The sequence below is a fragment of the Mizuhopecten yessoensis genome, unplaced genomic scaffold (genome assembly GCF_002113885.1).
Source record: "Mizuhopecten yessoensis strain PY_sf001 unplaced genomic scaffold, ASM211388v2 scaffold3771, whole genome shotgun sequence".
NCBI classification, from domain to species: domain Eukaryota; kingdom Metazoa; phylum Mollusca; class Bivalvia; order Pectinida; family Pectinidae; genus Mizuhopecten; species Mizuhopecten yessoensis.
In genome coordinates, this window is record NW_018405211.1 from 189,522 (window position 1) to 205,406 (window position 15,885).

The following is a 15,885-nucleotide window of genomic DNA, read 5'->3' on the forward strand; positions in this document are numbered from 1 at the left end:
GTACTTGTCTGGTTCAGTAGGACAGAACGAGTCCCTATCATTCATCCATCTAGTACTGTAAGTCTTGTACTTGTCTTGTTCTAGCAATGTAGTGCAAAGAGGAACACTTCTTACATAGCATCTTCATATAGAAAGAAATCCCCTTAACTAGAGGAAACTCCTTTTACATATCATATTCATACAATCGGAAAACTCCTTATAAATCATTTGCATGCAACGAAAAATAAAACCTAAACTTTAACCTTAAGAGAACAAAATCTAAGGAGGCACGGTAGTGTTAGGACGCCGGGCTCATAACCGAAGGGTTGCGGGTTCGACGCACGGCACATCACGGCACTGTATTATATATTTAAGCGAGATACTTTACTCCGCTTGTTCCAGTCTACTCAGCTGTAAATGAGTACGTGGTTGGGCAGAGCTAATATTGTTGAATGCTAGTTATGAGCGCCGAAATGGTAGCACCGACTGTATGCTCCCGAGGGAGTTGAGAAAGATATTGCAAATTCCTTGTATATCATTTCAAAGAAAGAAAAATTCTTATATATTATAGATCATCTCCATACGGAGGGAAAGCTCTGACATATTTTCATACAGAGGGCAACCCTCTGTAATATCATTGGATACATATTAGAAATATACATATATTACACATAGCTCGTAAACGTTCCGGAGATTATTTTTTAGAATGCCATATGTCACGCGTTTCTCATGTACATATTTTATTGCATGCATTCATAGTTTAAAGTGGATATCGTCTTTAAAAATATTCTGTATTATCGAGTCTTCGATGGACCGATCATCCCTCTCACCATAGCTATATATCATAGTATGTACGATAGTCTACTATCCATGATAACAACAGGATACGGGGACCACAACCAGAGGGGCATGGGTCCCCATAAAAACATGGCGGCGAAATCAGACGCTCCGGAAGGATTCAAAGAAATCGTACTCCGTGAGTAACTGTTTGCTACCGTTAGGTTGTGTATTAAAAAGCTACACTTCTACTTAACTTGGACTTTGTAGTCTGAGGTTTATATTTTCATTAACTTTCAAGATGGCGTATACAAAGGAGGGGCCGCGGTGGCCAAGTGGTTAAGGCGTCTGACATTCTGCTACATTAGCCCTCCAACTTTGGGTCGCGGGTTCGAGGCCTACGTGGGGCAGTTGCAAGGTACTGGCAACTGTGCTTTCTCTGCGCAAACTCTGGCTTTCCTCCACCACCAAGACCTTGCACGTCCTTACAAGACCAAAGCTGGTAATAGGACGTAAAACACGAACAAAAGTATGAAAAGGTGAGTAAATTATTGCGGAAGTGTCCGATTATAGATTGCTTAAATATTTTAACCGTTTTTAAATACATATAATAATTCAAGAAAAAACACCTTTACAATTTATTTGGTCTCTCCTGATGTTATCGTTATTGGTTTATTGTTGACCTGATGACAAAATTATATGATTATTGAATTTAAAACGCTATGGATGTATTGATTGTGCAATAACAGTAGAGAGAACGTGCCACAAAACTGAACCATGTGAGTATTGACCAAGCCTTCATAGAACATGCAGATACATTGATGTGCGGTGACCTCGCGATCAAACGTCATTTAAAAATAACATACATTTTCCGTTAAAGATAAACGTAAATTTACATATATAAGATATATAATGCCATATATTTTCAGAAACGGCTTGATTCATAGAAAAACGCATTAAAAATAAATTTCGATATTTTTGCCATAATGACTATTCTCTATGGCACGCCTAATACTTTTGTTATATTGTTCTAATGTTTTAATCAATGGCAAACAGCAACATGTATTTATCTTGCCAGGTTTCATACACATGACCAAAGCGACGTCCCCATAGGTGCTTACAAGTACAGACCTCAATATTTTAAATACAAAAGAATTGTTTTCGGCTGTTGGGTTTAATCAAGGACATCAATTAATACATATCAATATTGATCTAGCACTGAAATTCCATTCCTATAATTTAAACATTGATTTTGAAAGTCAATTAAGATTAATAACGTTAATATCATATATGTTTTGGTATTTTAATCTGGTAAAGCTTGAAACTCATCCTTCATTACAGTTTTTCTTTGCAAATCGAGGTGTTTATCGAAGATGGTTTTTTACTATATAAATCATTTCTCAGTTCATGTTAATGTAAATAACTATATAAGTACTTATATTTACGCGCTTATATTTTGATAATAGTATACAGAATTTGATATAGCGTCCTATCTATCTAGAATAAGCCACTCTAAAGCGTTTTACAGTACATAGATATACAATTACAAAAATGTAATACAATTAGCATATACATTAATCAATACAATTTTGAGGAATTCGCAGGAGCTGCCTTATCAGGCGCTAACTACTAATCCTACGCCCCCTGGCTAGTATCTCCTTATGTGTGTATGTCTGCGTGTGTGCTGGAGATGAAACGTGTTTGGTTTGTAGTAGGACCGTGCTTCCAACGGCATCATTTATAGTGCCACCTCACTTGAATGCTACAGTACAGATACCGCAACATCCACCCTAGATCATGTTATACTCCACCTAGGTTTTTTAAGCTGTGTGGGCAGGAGAAAAACGCTTTCTCTATTTTGGGATCGAACCCCGGTCGTCTGCGTGGAAGGCCGGAGTATTAACCACTCGACCAATTCGCCCATTAACATAGCTCTCAGTACTTCATCAGATATGTAAGAAAAAATAGCACAGCAATTCCTTCCTTACGGTTACCTGTCCCACCGCAGTGGTTTTCCTTATAAACAGTACAGTAACCTCCCCTTAATTTTCGAAATAATAGTCATCAGTTTTGTATGAATAATATAGGCTAAGTTTGTTTTGTTTTGCGAGCTTTCGAAAACGTCTGTTTCATTTTGTCAAGCAAAGAGTGCAAATGACCGGTGTCTCGACTCTAAACACAAAAAACACCAATTATGAAACAGGTTATTTCAACTAACATTGGTGAAAGGCAAGTTATTTATTCACTGCGCCACGCGACCACCCTAGTATCGTTCAACCAGACTCGTCTTGTTATTAAAAGTGATCAAGCGTCTGGTTGAACGAGATTACCGATACCCCAACAATAATAAGATTAGATCGGTAAGCGACACGTAATTTACTACAAAATATGCGGTAGTGACATGACTTACTGGAATAAATACAGCAGGCACGCGTTACATAACTATTCAGCATGCGAATTCTGTTGAGGCTAAGGTAGTCGGATGTCGCCGGGGTTAATGTTACGTCTTATAACAGAGACGGCCGGGGTTAGGTTACATATATATTGATATTAGTCACCTAGTAGATTTTCTCCGAGTTATTCAGTTTCCATCGCGCTTTCATTCAAGTTTAGGTAATGTAATGTTAAAATGTATTGATGATTGTTCTAATTAAAGCATTACTATGGTTTACCTTGAAACAGTACTAACAGTGACCCTTTTAAAAATGTTTTGTAATCAATTTTTCAAAATGTCATATCTTCACGCTCTTAGTCGAAGATAAAAGGTTTGTAATAAGAGAAATGCATAACCTTATACAGCTGCAAAACACTGATATAGTATTGACACAAAGACCGATATCAAATTTGCAATTCAATTTCGTCGTCGCTTGGCTGCTTATTTAAGTGACTATCAATATTCCATTTGGACAGAGATAGGACCCATGCTCACTAGACTGTACAGAGTGTGTTTATAGTAAGGGTAAAAACAATATATATAAGATTGGTAGGCTTGTTTCATCCCATTACAAATGTTAATTCATATGTGGTCTTATAGCACTTTGATGTTGATGTGATATACTAAATGGATACCGTGACGCATTCCGATAGTTTGTCTGTAACAGCAATAGTTATTGGACCACAGCTGCATTCGATGAAAATAGGAAAGCTTTTCGATATAAGGCGTTTAACATCGATTAGGGAATGTATAGCTCCATTTGACTCATACGGTACAACCCGAATGCTAGGCTAGATTAAAAAAAAGGTTTCTACAAAATACGAATTTTAATTCAGATACGAACGCCAGATAACAGCCTTTTAACTGTTTTGTAACAAACCTCAAAATATTGTCCAATGGTGTGGTAATAGCCTTCTTTATTGGTTCTAGAAGGAGGTTTATTTATGAGAGTATGACTGTAACTGTTGTTTTCAGTGCATGAATATATAGCCTGAGCACTACTGCTACAATAACGTGATGACGCGCTTTGAAAATAGTTCTTCAATAGCCTTATTTAAAACGTTCCCCAGCATTGTAGTCGACGTTAAATTTAAAAGGATTGTTCCGATCATTTCAAATATTAGTTATGTTCTTAAAATCAAAAACAAATGAATATTACATGATAGGTTTGTTTTACATTTCGTATTTGCGTGGGAATCAGAGCGTGATATCTGCTTTTCCTCTGTTTCTGTTTTATAGTTATCGGCCTGGCCTGGCGAATTTCTAGGGAAAGCATCAATTCTAATTCCATTTTTATATAAAAGCAAAAAATAAAAAACCGTGATTTTATTGCACACTTATTGGTATAATTTTAACAGTATTTGCAGGAAAGCTTATGGTTTAGTTTTCGGCGACACATATTGCTGTTACAAAATGTATCATGAAGTTTACTGCATAAATGCGGACAGACCAAAACTCTTCAAATGATTACCATAACATTTGTATTTTATGCGTGGTATCTCTCATGAGGAATATTTGCACAAAATAATAAAATCGGCTTCGCATTTTTAAACAACATTTCATTCCATGGTTATGATGGCGAAAATGGTATCTAAACTAATTTGAGTTACTTTTCTTCAATTGGTTATTTTCATATTGAACGTACACTATGTTCTTTAGCTCTTTTCGTTTTAAGAAAGTTCTTGTTGGGTTTATTTTCCGCTGCCTACTGAAAGTTTGACAAACAGCTGAATGTAGAAATCGTTGAACAGCAAGATTTACAATCCATATGTATTGGGCAATACGAAAGTCAGAGAAACTATGAAAATCAAAATCAAATGGAAAAAAGAAGTTTCCTTGTATTTTTCATTTATTGGAAGACAAATTGTATTTATTGTTCATGTGATATCCAGGGCCGTGTGTTAAAGCCGAAGTGCATTGTTGGTAATGTAATACAAACACCAGTATAGAGATTCAGGCGAACTAGTTATATAACCCTTCACATTGTAGGAGTTATTTTTATAACCTTTTTTACTCAATACTACTAGCTTTAGCTCATCATTCTTAACACAAAATCAACATCACATTACAGCTGTAGGAATTTGATAGGGGGCGTATTGATATTCAAGCAAGCGTATGAATTGTCGTTCAGTCACAAAGGAAAAAAAATAAGGAAAAAGATTAGTATACGTGATACTAAAATCCTACAGTTGAGCAAGCGTGAAAAGGTGACGGAAGGTTTGTTATTGTGCAATAAAATCAAAATCAATATGTGTTGCACTGTACTGTCCTTTGCACAAGTGGTATATCTGTCAAATTGTTTATTCCATGTTTTGTTTTGAATTAAGCTAATGTTAATAAGCCTGTCTCAACAAAATGTTTACAGTTTTACCAAGAGAACGACTTTATCGATTTCAATCACATATCCTTGACACTATATACAGATAACCACCATCTATTTAGTTGTGTATGCGTAATAATTTTTCGGAGTTGTTACCTTTGTACATCTATACTAATCATGACAAATTCTTCAGAAATTTCTGATGCATTCATTACGCCGCGTCAAATACATAAAAAATAGCGTAATATGCGTTTTCCAATCGAACTATATAGCTTAAATAAGAGATTATCTTTTATACGCTATTATCAATTTTCAGAAAAAATACTGGTTTATCTTAAAGTGACAATATGAGTATAATATGGGACTGCTTAGGTTTAATAGTTATCAAGATGTTTTAAAAACGTCGATTTGAATATACAACGGAAAAAATGTACTTTTTGAGAACCAGTATTTTAAGCAATTTATCTGTTCTTTGTGAGAGCATAAAATGCACTAAAATAGGAACAGATTTTGGCAATTGTCCACTTTGTTCAAAAAGATACTAATGTTAAATAATAGGAAAGCTGGCTTGCCAACAGGAGATTTATAGCGACAGAGTCACGTTACAAGGGGATTAAATACGTTGTTGTTATTTATATTAACTTTTAGGACTAACAGAAACGCTTTTTTTTCGAAAATCGTTTACGAATAAACAAGCATATCTTCTCTACGACCAAAACAAAAGAATTTGTCCACAAATATGTACTAATGTGTGAATCACATTACCTCCGGCTCTCTCTCTCTCTCTCTCTCTCTCTCTCTCTCTCTCTCTCTCTCTCTTTATATCTCTTTGTGATGAATGGTTCTTATGTTATAAATGTAAACGTCATTTAGCATTTATGACAGAAGGACAAACAGAGAGTCACCAGCAAAGTGTTGACCTTATGGCTATCACATGACCCATATTTTAATCGCCGCAACCCTTAGAAAAACTAAGCTGAAAACGAAACTAATTGACATTTGAAACACTGAACATAAACAGAAGGCGTGATATGTTCAGATAAATTCAGCATTCATGACATATCTGTGTAGACAAGCTCGACTGATAATCTGCATGTAACACTTCCTTTTTATAGATTCGGTGTCATCTTTAGTTTACATTAATAGAGCCTCACCGATGCAGTTCGTTTGGCTGTTCCCTAATCAACACCTACCGTACTGTTTAGTGTCAGCAATACTCCTACTGTCAGAATTGTCAACTGTATGTCTTTATAAATTGAGCATTTAGTTCCCTTAACCACACACTATTTATGTGGTTTTCAATCCTATTGTCAGCACTGTCAACCTAACGTCTTATTAAATACGGCATCTCTTTTTTTCACAGACTGTTACAAGTTATAAAACACGACACAACGCACAACGCACCAAAAATACCGTGCGCACACCGTGCATACATCGTTCACACACCGTCCGCACATCGTCCACACATGGTGCGCACAACTGTGCGATTTAACAATCGTTCGCCCCGGTGTGCCCTTCTCTCCGCACATCTGTGCGATATGGTACAATTTGTTGATCAATATTACGGAATGGAAAAAATACGGAATGCTCGTATGCAATAATGTACACTGTATATATCAGTGTAATTTATACGTCTCTGCTATAATTAAGAGTATGTACAAGTTTACAATGCGTGCAATACAGTATACACTGACTGTTAGACTGTCAAGAATAGGTTTGGCTCGTCGGTAACAGAACAGGTAAATAACAATTTGATGAGTGACCGGAGTTTTACCTGGCCTGTACTTGACACATAGAGCTGATATATGACACCGTATGACCGTTATGAAAACTCAACTGGACGTTCAATATTTGTTATTTGCATTCGTTTTGGTCTATAGCTCCCCTTCATCTGGTTTTCACACCTTGGCGAGTTACGTAAGTGCCCCGGGCGGGGTAAACTACGGTCCAGGTACAAAGTGGCATTGTTTACCTGTGTAGCCGAGACTGTGCTGTAAATTTACACGTGTCGATTAGGGTCGTTTAAAAACCCCACAAAACTCCATTTCTAAATTTAAGAAAGTATAGACAGAAAGATAAGCTTATAGATGTAGCTAGAGTATAGAAACATACTAAAAAATATATTTTATGTTCAAACACGAAACCGTATATATTGTCAAGCCATTCCTTAATTTACACCAACCACGATTGTTATCGCCCAACGTTCGTCGATCGTCCGCACAAATGTGCGCAAGGAATGATCGTCCAATTTTTTATCGTTCGCACTTCGTGCACGCATCGTTCACACACCGTCCACACATCGTGCGCACACCGCACATCGTGTAACGTTGTGCGATCCCACAACTGTAATAATCCGAGCTCCATTTTTAATAATTACTGCATGAGAATTCTGGTGATAGCTATAGGTTCGCTAGCGGATGCGCGCATCAGCCCAAAAACCCATTCATCAGCTCATACTTTAAATTATTTATCATGTTTTAAGACATTTCAAGTTTCTGTAATGATTCAAACATCTAGAGAGCATGCAGGCATTTAAAAGTTAGTTTACCACAAATATATAAAAACAAACTTTTATACTTGACAAGTTCATCATTGTCGGTTGGAGAGTTATCCTTCTTGCTCCTTACCATGTCGTGTGTAAACCGTCAGCAGGGGTTATCAGCTCGTGCTTAAATGAACGTCAAAATATAAATAGAGGGTGTAAAGAAAATAATTGAAATGCGGTGTTTAAATAAAAGGTCTAGGACGATGTAATTTTCTGGGCTGAGTACTGAAGGGTTTTAAGCTGCTGATTCCCGTTGTCACGATCTGATTCCATCCTTGCGAATCCCATGAACAAGTAAGCGTATGTTATTCCTATTATTTAATTGAAAAATAGCATAGTCGCATTTTCGCAATTGATCTATATATATCTGATGGATACTAAACAAATCCGTGTTTATTTTGTTTAAATTTACATATTCTTTCAAAAGATTTTCATTCGTCTAATATTAACTCTTCGTAGCCTTCAAAAAGATATCCTCTAAGTCCAGGTACCAACATTTTATTACGATATAAATGACATTTTTGTTCCGGATATTTTCATGAGCAATCCAGTAATATCATCTTCGCTAGCCAAGGTAACTAATTACGTGCTACTCTCTTTAACTTTTCTGGCTGGCCTGAGCCCTTTCGCTGAACGCAGAGATTTTAGCACAACAGAAGTACGACTTTTACAGTTTGTTTATTTTGGAAAGTGGCAAATGAGGAGGCGAAATTAACACTAATAAAATGTCTGGGTCGAAAGTTGATCGGTATTAGAAATATTGATAATTGAATCCACAGTCACTATATAACGTAGGTATCTTACGTTAATAACAGTAAATAGTATATCTTACGCGGCACAATCACCCTGATTGCTGTTAGAGGTCCCAAGCAGTGGGATGTTTTTCACAACAATCGCTGCTCCGCAATGACTACTGTTACTGTTTAACATTGTTTTTTAGAACAAAATTTGATCGACAAACGTTTTTAGACATGCTTGCTTATTCAAGTGTGTACTCTTCAGATTATATTTACATCTCGCATGTAAAAGCCCGTACTATCCCTTAAAGTTGATATTTCACAGCTTTGTATTTTTGCTTCCTTTTAAAATCTGTTAAGAGTTTTTTATGTTGTTGGTGACACCTCTATGTCAGTATTAACAATAGAGTACAAACACAACACTGATATGCTATCCCTGATCACTGTTGTCATTACAAAAATATCCGATTTCGGTCGCATCTATAGATAATTTGTAGGTCTATGCCAGGGATACATAGGGCTCTCAAAACGATCAATTAAATGTGCGACTATTCGGTTATCGATTTGGGTAACTAGTTCGTGGTCTTCCGACCGAGTAACCGGTTAACCGACTAACCGTTGACAACCCTAGTTTACATATTAGCCTTCACGACATTCTTCCCCTAAACAAAAATTCATTGATATCATTTAAGGTCATTTAGCCTGTTCTGGCGGTATGTTAGCTTTCAGACGTGCTCCCACTTTATGCACAAACAAAATTGTGCAAATACCCCTGTTACATTTCGATAAAAGCTAAATGATCATTAATAATTATCAAACATAGAAACTACATGTTAAAGTCATAATGCTGATATCACCCCTCCCGTTTAACTGTATGTTGTGGAGTGTGACATCACTATCAACTTTTGAAATTAGTTACCGTATCCCGACCAAGCTTATCAGCGCGACAAGGTAAAGGCTACAAACGGGGTCGAGTTGGCCAACACATCATCAAGCATATCATATATTATCATTCCACATCTACTGTGACTTAAATATATATATGTTCGTTTATGTTGTAAAGTTATATAGCTACTTCATCCGCCTATATATGCCACGTTATCGTAAATAATTGTAGAATGTGAAAGTATGGGTCGTAAGGCCTAAAGTAATAATACATTTTGAATGTAAATTGGACAGATTGTTATGTTCAAGGCTTTATTTGCTGCTAGCAATAGCCCAGAGAAAAAAATCAATGTAACCGAGATTTTATAGCACTGGATTTTGGGCACTCATCATTTGTTTGTAAGCACCAAAAATCTCTTTCAAGGAAGTAGGGGTTTACTCGAAGATAGCATCATTTTGCTTTTCCGTTCTATCATTTGCATACAAATGTGCATAATATATGAACAAAATGTTCGACCGGCTCTTTAATTATTATGAAATTATTTTTTACACATTCAAAAGTGGATAATATGTAGCATCCAGATTAATTAGAAATATATGTCTCAAAATAAGATTGTAAACAAATGACTCCAGTTGTAATCTGGCAGTCATTAACAATATCAATAGTTTTGAATAAAAATGCATTCTGTGTTTATTGTCCTATTAAATGTCAGTCAGTAATTAGGACCATAGTGTGAGCCTCTTGACCCTGAGTGCATGGTCTTAAAGGTGAATTTGTTGAAGAAATGTGTGTATATGAAATTCAAACATATTTTAAAAAAAAGGGGGGGGGGACGAATTAGCATTCATATATTCATATATCCTTCACTAAAATAGCGCTAAAAACAACAAATACACATCTGTTAAATTGGCTGGTAGCTCCAATTTAATATATAAAACATGTTAATTGCATTTAGCATGTAACAACAAATTCGAATATGGTTTTAATATATTATTGTTAATATGAAAAGCATATCTGATAACACATTTCTGATGTTCTACATCCTACATCGTCTTAATTAGACAGGGGTTAAAATCTCTTTGTGAGTTACCTAGTTTTAATTATCACTGTACACCGTCATCGACTCAACCCGCCGCCCAGGAAAAACCGGAGTTTCCGGAAACCTGTGTTCAAAGGCAAGTGCAAAGTAGTCTCGAGTTTAACGCTGAACCGGCGCCAACAGATGACTAGTATGTATTATTTATATATGTATATATATATAGAATACCTTTATGACAACTAATAACTATACTTAAATGCATTTGAATATTATATATTTACCGTGAAATATTTGCGAAATAAACAATCTAAAGGAAGCATGAAAGGTTGGTATGTGACTGTTGTTTCACAAGACAGTTAGACAACCCCCTCTCTCCTAGAGGCCGATTATAAGTGAGGACACAGTCGATGGTAGTTTCGGAGGTTTATCATATAAACCATTTCAAACATCCGCAAAAAGTCGTCATGTCTAGTAAGTATTGCACTCGCTGATATCGGTGTGTTTACAATATAGCAGGCATTTCAGATCCCTGTTCAGAGAGCACATCCAACTCTTCCAATCCACTAATCTTTTTTTGTGATTTCTAAAATAAAAAAGGCGCATGTTAAAAGTGAACAGAATACTGTAACGTCAATTTTTCGCTAATTATAAATTCATATTTTGTTTCCAAATTGAAGGGTAAATATTCAAACGTAAATATGTATAGAGACACGATTTGAAACCAGCAATGTAACAGTATTTCCAACAATTTATTGAAGCAACAACCTAGACAATAAATATTACCACAGAAAGATAGCCAAAAGCATTAAAAGTGTTAGCGTTGCTCAACTATATTTGTCTTATTGATGCTTGTTCATGTAGAAGTATGTATATACTATCTGGTACATGTATTCGATAGCACATAGTGTAGTGAACGTAAGTTATATCGACTTCTTTCAAAGAAAGCACTTTAGATGAACTTTTACCTTGCAACTGCTATGTCTTTACAAGTCCTTTTGGTAGGAATAGTGTGTCAGTAATGCGGGACTGGGGTTATCAGACAACCGTTATGAGTCTTCAGTATCTCCATCCTACCAAAACAAACATCAGGAACTTTGGCTACATTGAGGTCATAACTATTACATTACATTTTGGCTAAACGCGGGGGCGTAGTCAGGCTAATTTTCGTCCTTGCGTGACAAAGTTACGACACCTATCGTAGCTTCATTCAATCGCCTTTCAAAACACAAAGGTGAAAGAACGAAATATGAAGTAATGGAGACGACAAAACGAAGATAAAAGGATGCTAATTAGCGCCCTGATATCTTCGTTCCTGTGCCTTAACTCTCTGAAGAGGCGACGAAACGAAAAATGCTTATTATCGTACTTCGCCCCTTATGCCACGAAGGCGACATGACGATACTTATTGTTCCTGATAAAGCGAAATAATGAAGGAACGAAATTTCATATATACGCCACCATACTAAATATTATGCTTAAGCAAAATGTTTTTATATCACTTTTCTTTAAATGAACTAATTCATGAAACTAACATGGTTCGAATGATCCATGGATAATGACTCCATTACTGAAACATGGAATTGTTATTTCGAGATATTGACATAAGCCAATGTTTTGACATAAGTTTAGCGGGACGCTATAGCATTTTGAGTAAGCATTTGATATCGCTTGAACAACCAATGAATCAATTTGTTTCTACAACTTCACAGGCAATAGAGCGATTATACAGGTGTTCAATATTTATTTAATAGATGTGAAAACAGAAAATAGCATCTAAGAAAGTTTCTGCCTTTACCTATCTGTATGTCTTTGCTATTTTTTATTTTTTTTGATAAACCTACGTTCACATCTAGCTCATGTTTGATGATATCTCGCTTTTTGAACGGTTCTTTATAACATTTAAGAGATTAGGAGACCTCCAACAAAGAGAAAAACAAGAAACAAACGAAACTATTAACAGGCCAGAAAAAAACCAATAATTGCTATATAACATCAAATGACATTTAAAAAATCACAACACAAGATGGTACTGTCAAATCAAACGATTCATATAGTAAGACGTTTGCTTTTGATATTCAGTGAAAACAGAAAAGCAATAAAATTACTTGACCAAACCAACGCTATCAGTAGGAAAGGGATTCCCACGCTGTTCTCATTTTCATATCAGTGTACGTTATATGCTCATGTCATAAACATTTCGGATGCATAAAATATATACATTTATCCCAAATTGAACAATAAAACAATTAAAACGGCAGCGTATAAATTATCCTTTCCGAAAAAGGTATACGTACAAAGTATGCGTAATTTTTGTATATAACGTTTCTTTAAATGAACTAATTCATGAAACTAACATGGTTCGAATAAATATATATATACCTATAATTCAATATACAGAACTGTTTACATTAAAATAACGCTTACCTTTGCTTTTCTGTCAAGTTAACAACCAGTCAAGACATAAGGGTCGTTATGGACGCAGATTCATCTGGTACCGACACTTGATTTCTGAACCGTGTGTTAAGGTCTGACATGTCTGTCCCTTTCACCGGGACAACGTCAGATGACACATGACAAAACAAGTTTGACATGTAACAATATATTTTACATTCACATTGTATAACTAGACGTGACAATAGTAATTCTTTGTCTAGGAGCAAAGTATTAGTTTATTAGTAAAGTATTAAAGTATTAGTACCATGTCAATATCATAATAAAAATGAAAATATCGAAAATAACCTCATTCAAAACCTCTGAAGTATGTATATAGCATTCGATACAGATAGGTTGTTAAATAAAAAAATTATCAAGTTTAAAATGATTGTAAATTTGTTTTGTTTCGTATATGATAAAGGTTATTAACTAACCTTCTTTCTCGCAAATGAATCCAAATAGCATGGAGCAGTCTTGGTCATTCCATTGAGCTACTGTAAAATATATGTGAGCACAATGTTCGTTATCAGCGTAATTATTCGGCTCACTGTTTTTCCAGTCTGAGAATTTCACCGTAGAGTTGTCCGAGATCCATCTCCAGTCACCTTCTTTCTCGCGGTCATTTGCTCCAATCCAAGGATAATCTTTTTAACATATCAAAATCCATACACGTGGAAATAAATCGGCAAGAAATATAACAATGTGTTTTTTACGAAATCTATGGATGAATATGATTCAAGAGGTACAACAATGTACTTGAACAATGATTTTTCTTCATGAAGTAAAACAGTACAAAAAACTAATTCAAGCTATAACGGGATCATGACTAGTATAAAATTGATTGTTTTATCGTAATATTTAATACCTGATAACGTCGCGAATGTTTTCAACCACGAGTTTTCTTCCAAGGTTTCTATTTTGACGAGGTTACTGCCATGGCTTTGACAAAGGTGCTTAAACATAAAAATAAATGATTTCTTCAACAGTGAACAGTTTAATAAACTAGGCGACTTGTGTTATAGCTAATTGACCGATACCTGATATTATCTCAATGAGGAGAGATATACCGGTATAACACCAAACATGTTCATATTAATAAATTAATTAATATAATATTATTTTCATGAACAACAACAACAAAGAATAACAAGGAAGGAAGACATTAAAGTAGGTGGGGTGCTTTAGTGGTGGGAACTGCAGATAATCCTAAGCTAGGCGATTTGGTGCTGTAGTTCGTCGGTTCGAGGCCCGGACAGGTTAAGATTAATAAAATTGTCTTCCTTCGTCACGTGTGTATACATTCAATAAACACAATGTATCATATACACTAGTTTATGTTGATGCACTGTGTGTTATGTGGAAAGTGATAGGATTGACATAACGTAAACGTTTTTCACTGTATTAGATCTTTAGGCACATAGTAACAGTAGCGGTTTTTTGGCGTACTATATAAGCAAAGAATTAATCACGACAGTCAGACAAACAAATTCGTCTAATTTTTAAGGTAATCAGTCCCTTTTTCAAGACAGAAACGTGAACACTTACATAATACAACATATAATCGTAATAAACATTCACTATGCTACAATATCAAGTACATAAACAAAAAACAGTTATAACTGGTGGTATGTGCTGCTGTTATCCCATATCCTATTGGATAGCTTTTAACAGAAGGTTGTTAAAATTGTAATGATTGTATAAAGAATACCTCCCCCCATAAGTGTGAAGACCCGGCGCACTCTTACACATGTTCATATATATATATATACAGTCAGTACACAGGTAAATATTTTAATATATGCACACACTTTTGAAAACAAATTCGTATCATATCGCACACTCGGACTACACACATAAGATTCTGGACCGAGGTAATTCTCGATCATTATTTCTCCCAAAATCTCCCGTCCAAATTGTCAACATTGCAATTTCACAATTTATCAAACCATTTCACTTCATTTACATTTCACTCCCAATCTTAAAACAAATAAACAATCTCGGACCCTCTCCAGCCACTGTCTGATTTCACATCCGTGCACCTCTGATACTCACCCTCAATTTATTCTTTGACTTTCTGTAAAACTATCTTATTATTTCTCTCTTCTCATTTTCACAAAGATAGCACTCCTTCACAACATAAAAATTCAGAATAAATATATTCAGAAAATATATATCGGTTGTTGTTCCTGTCAAAACGACATGGAAAAAACTGCAAGAGAAGGGGTGTTTCTGTACGTTCAAATGGGGGACGGGGTCACTCCCATTCGACCAAGTAGTAAATTGAGTTCAAAGAAAAAAATGTACGGTAGAAATTTGTCCTGACAATGTCTTCAACCGAAACAACTCGTCACAGACAATTTCGACAACAAACACTCGCTCAAATGATAGTTACATGATTAGAAAAAATAGATATTAAACAAATTATCAAATGGAGAGGATACACATTTTTATATTAAGTAAGAATATTTGCAAAGTGGTGCATTTAAACGAATTAATATCAGATATGGGTAGAGGGTGGTTTATGTTATCTCAACAGTGCCTCTACAGGAGTCGCCTCAAATATTTGGCATTGACAGAGAGACAGCCATCCTTTCAATAAGTAGAAATAGAAGATAGATAAATGATATAAGGATAAAGAAGACCATCTAAATTGAGAAAAATGCAGAATGGAATATTTTAACGGTGTTATATAGCAGGCTAGAGTATAAGGTGGTGCAGGAAAATTTCTGCAAATA

At 35.4% G+C, this 15,885-nt stretch overlaps 1 long non-coding RNA gene across 1 annotated transcript; it reads right to left on the reverse strand.

The window, feature by feature from the left end:
• Nucleotides 1-10,640: 10,640 nt before the first annotated feature.
• On the reverse strand, nucleotides 10,641-13,574 carry LOC110448008. Its single transcript, XR_002462674.1, has 3 exons — nucleotides 13,142-13,574; nucleotides 11,683-11,787; nucleotides 10,641-11,300 (listed from the first exon to the last, which is right to left on the reverse strand). It is a non-coding gene; the product is annotated as an uncharacterized LOC110448008 (long non-coding RNA).
• Between the last annotated feature and the right edge of the window lie 2,311 nt (nucleotides 13,575-15,885).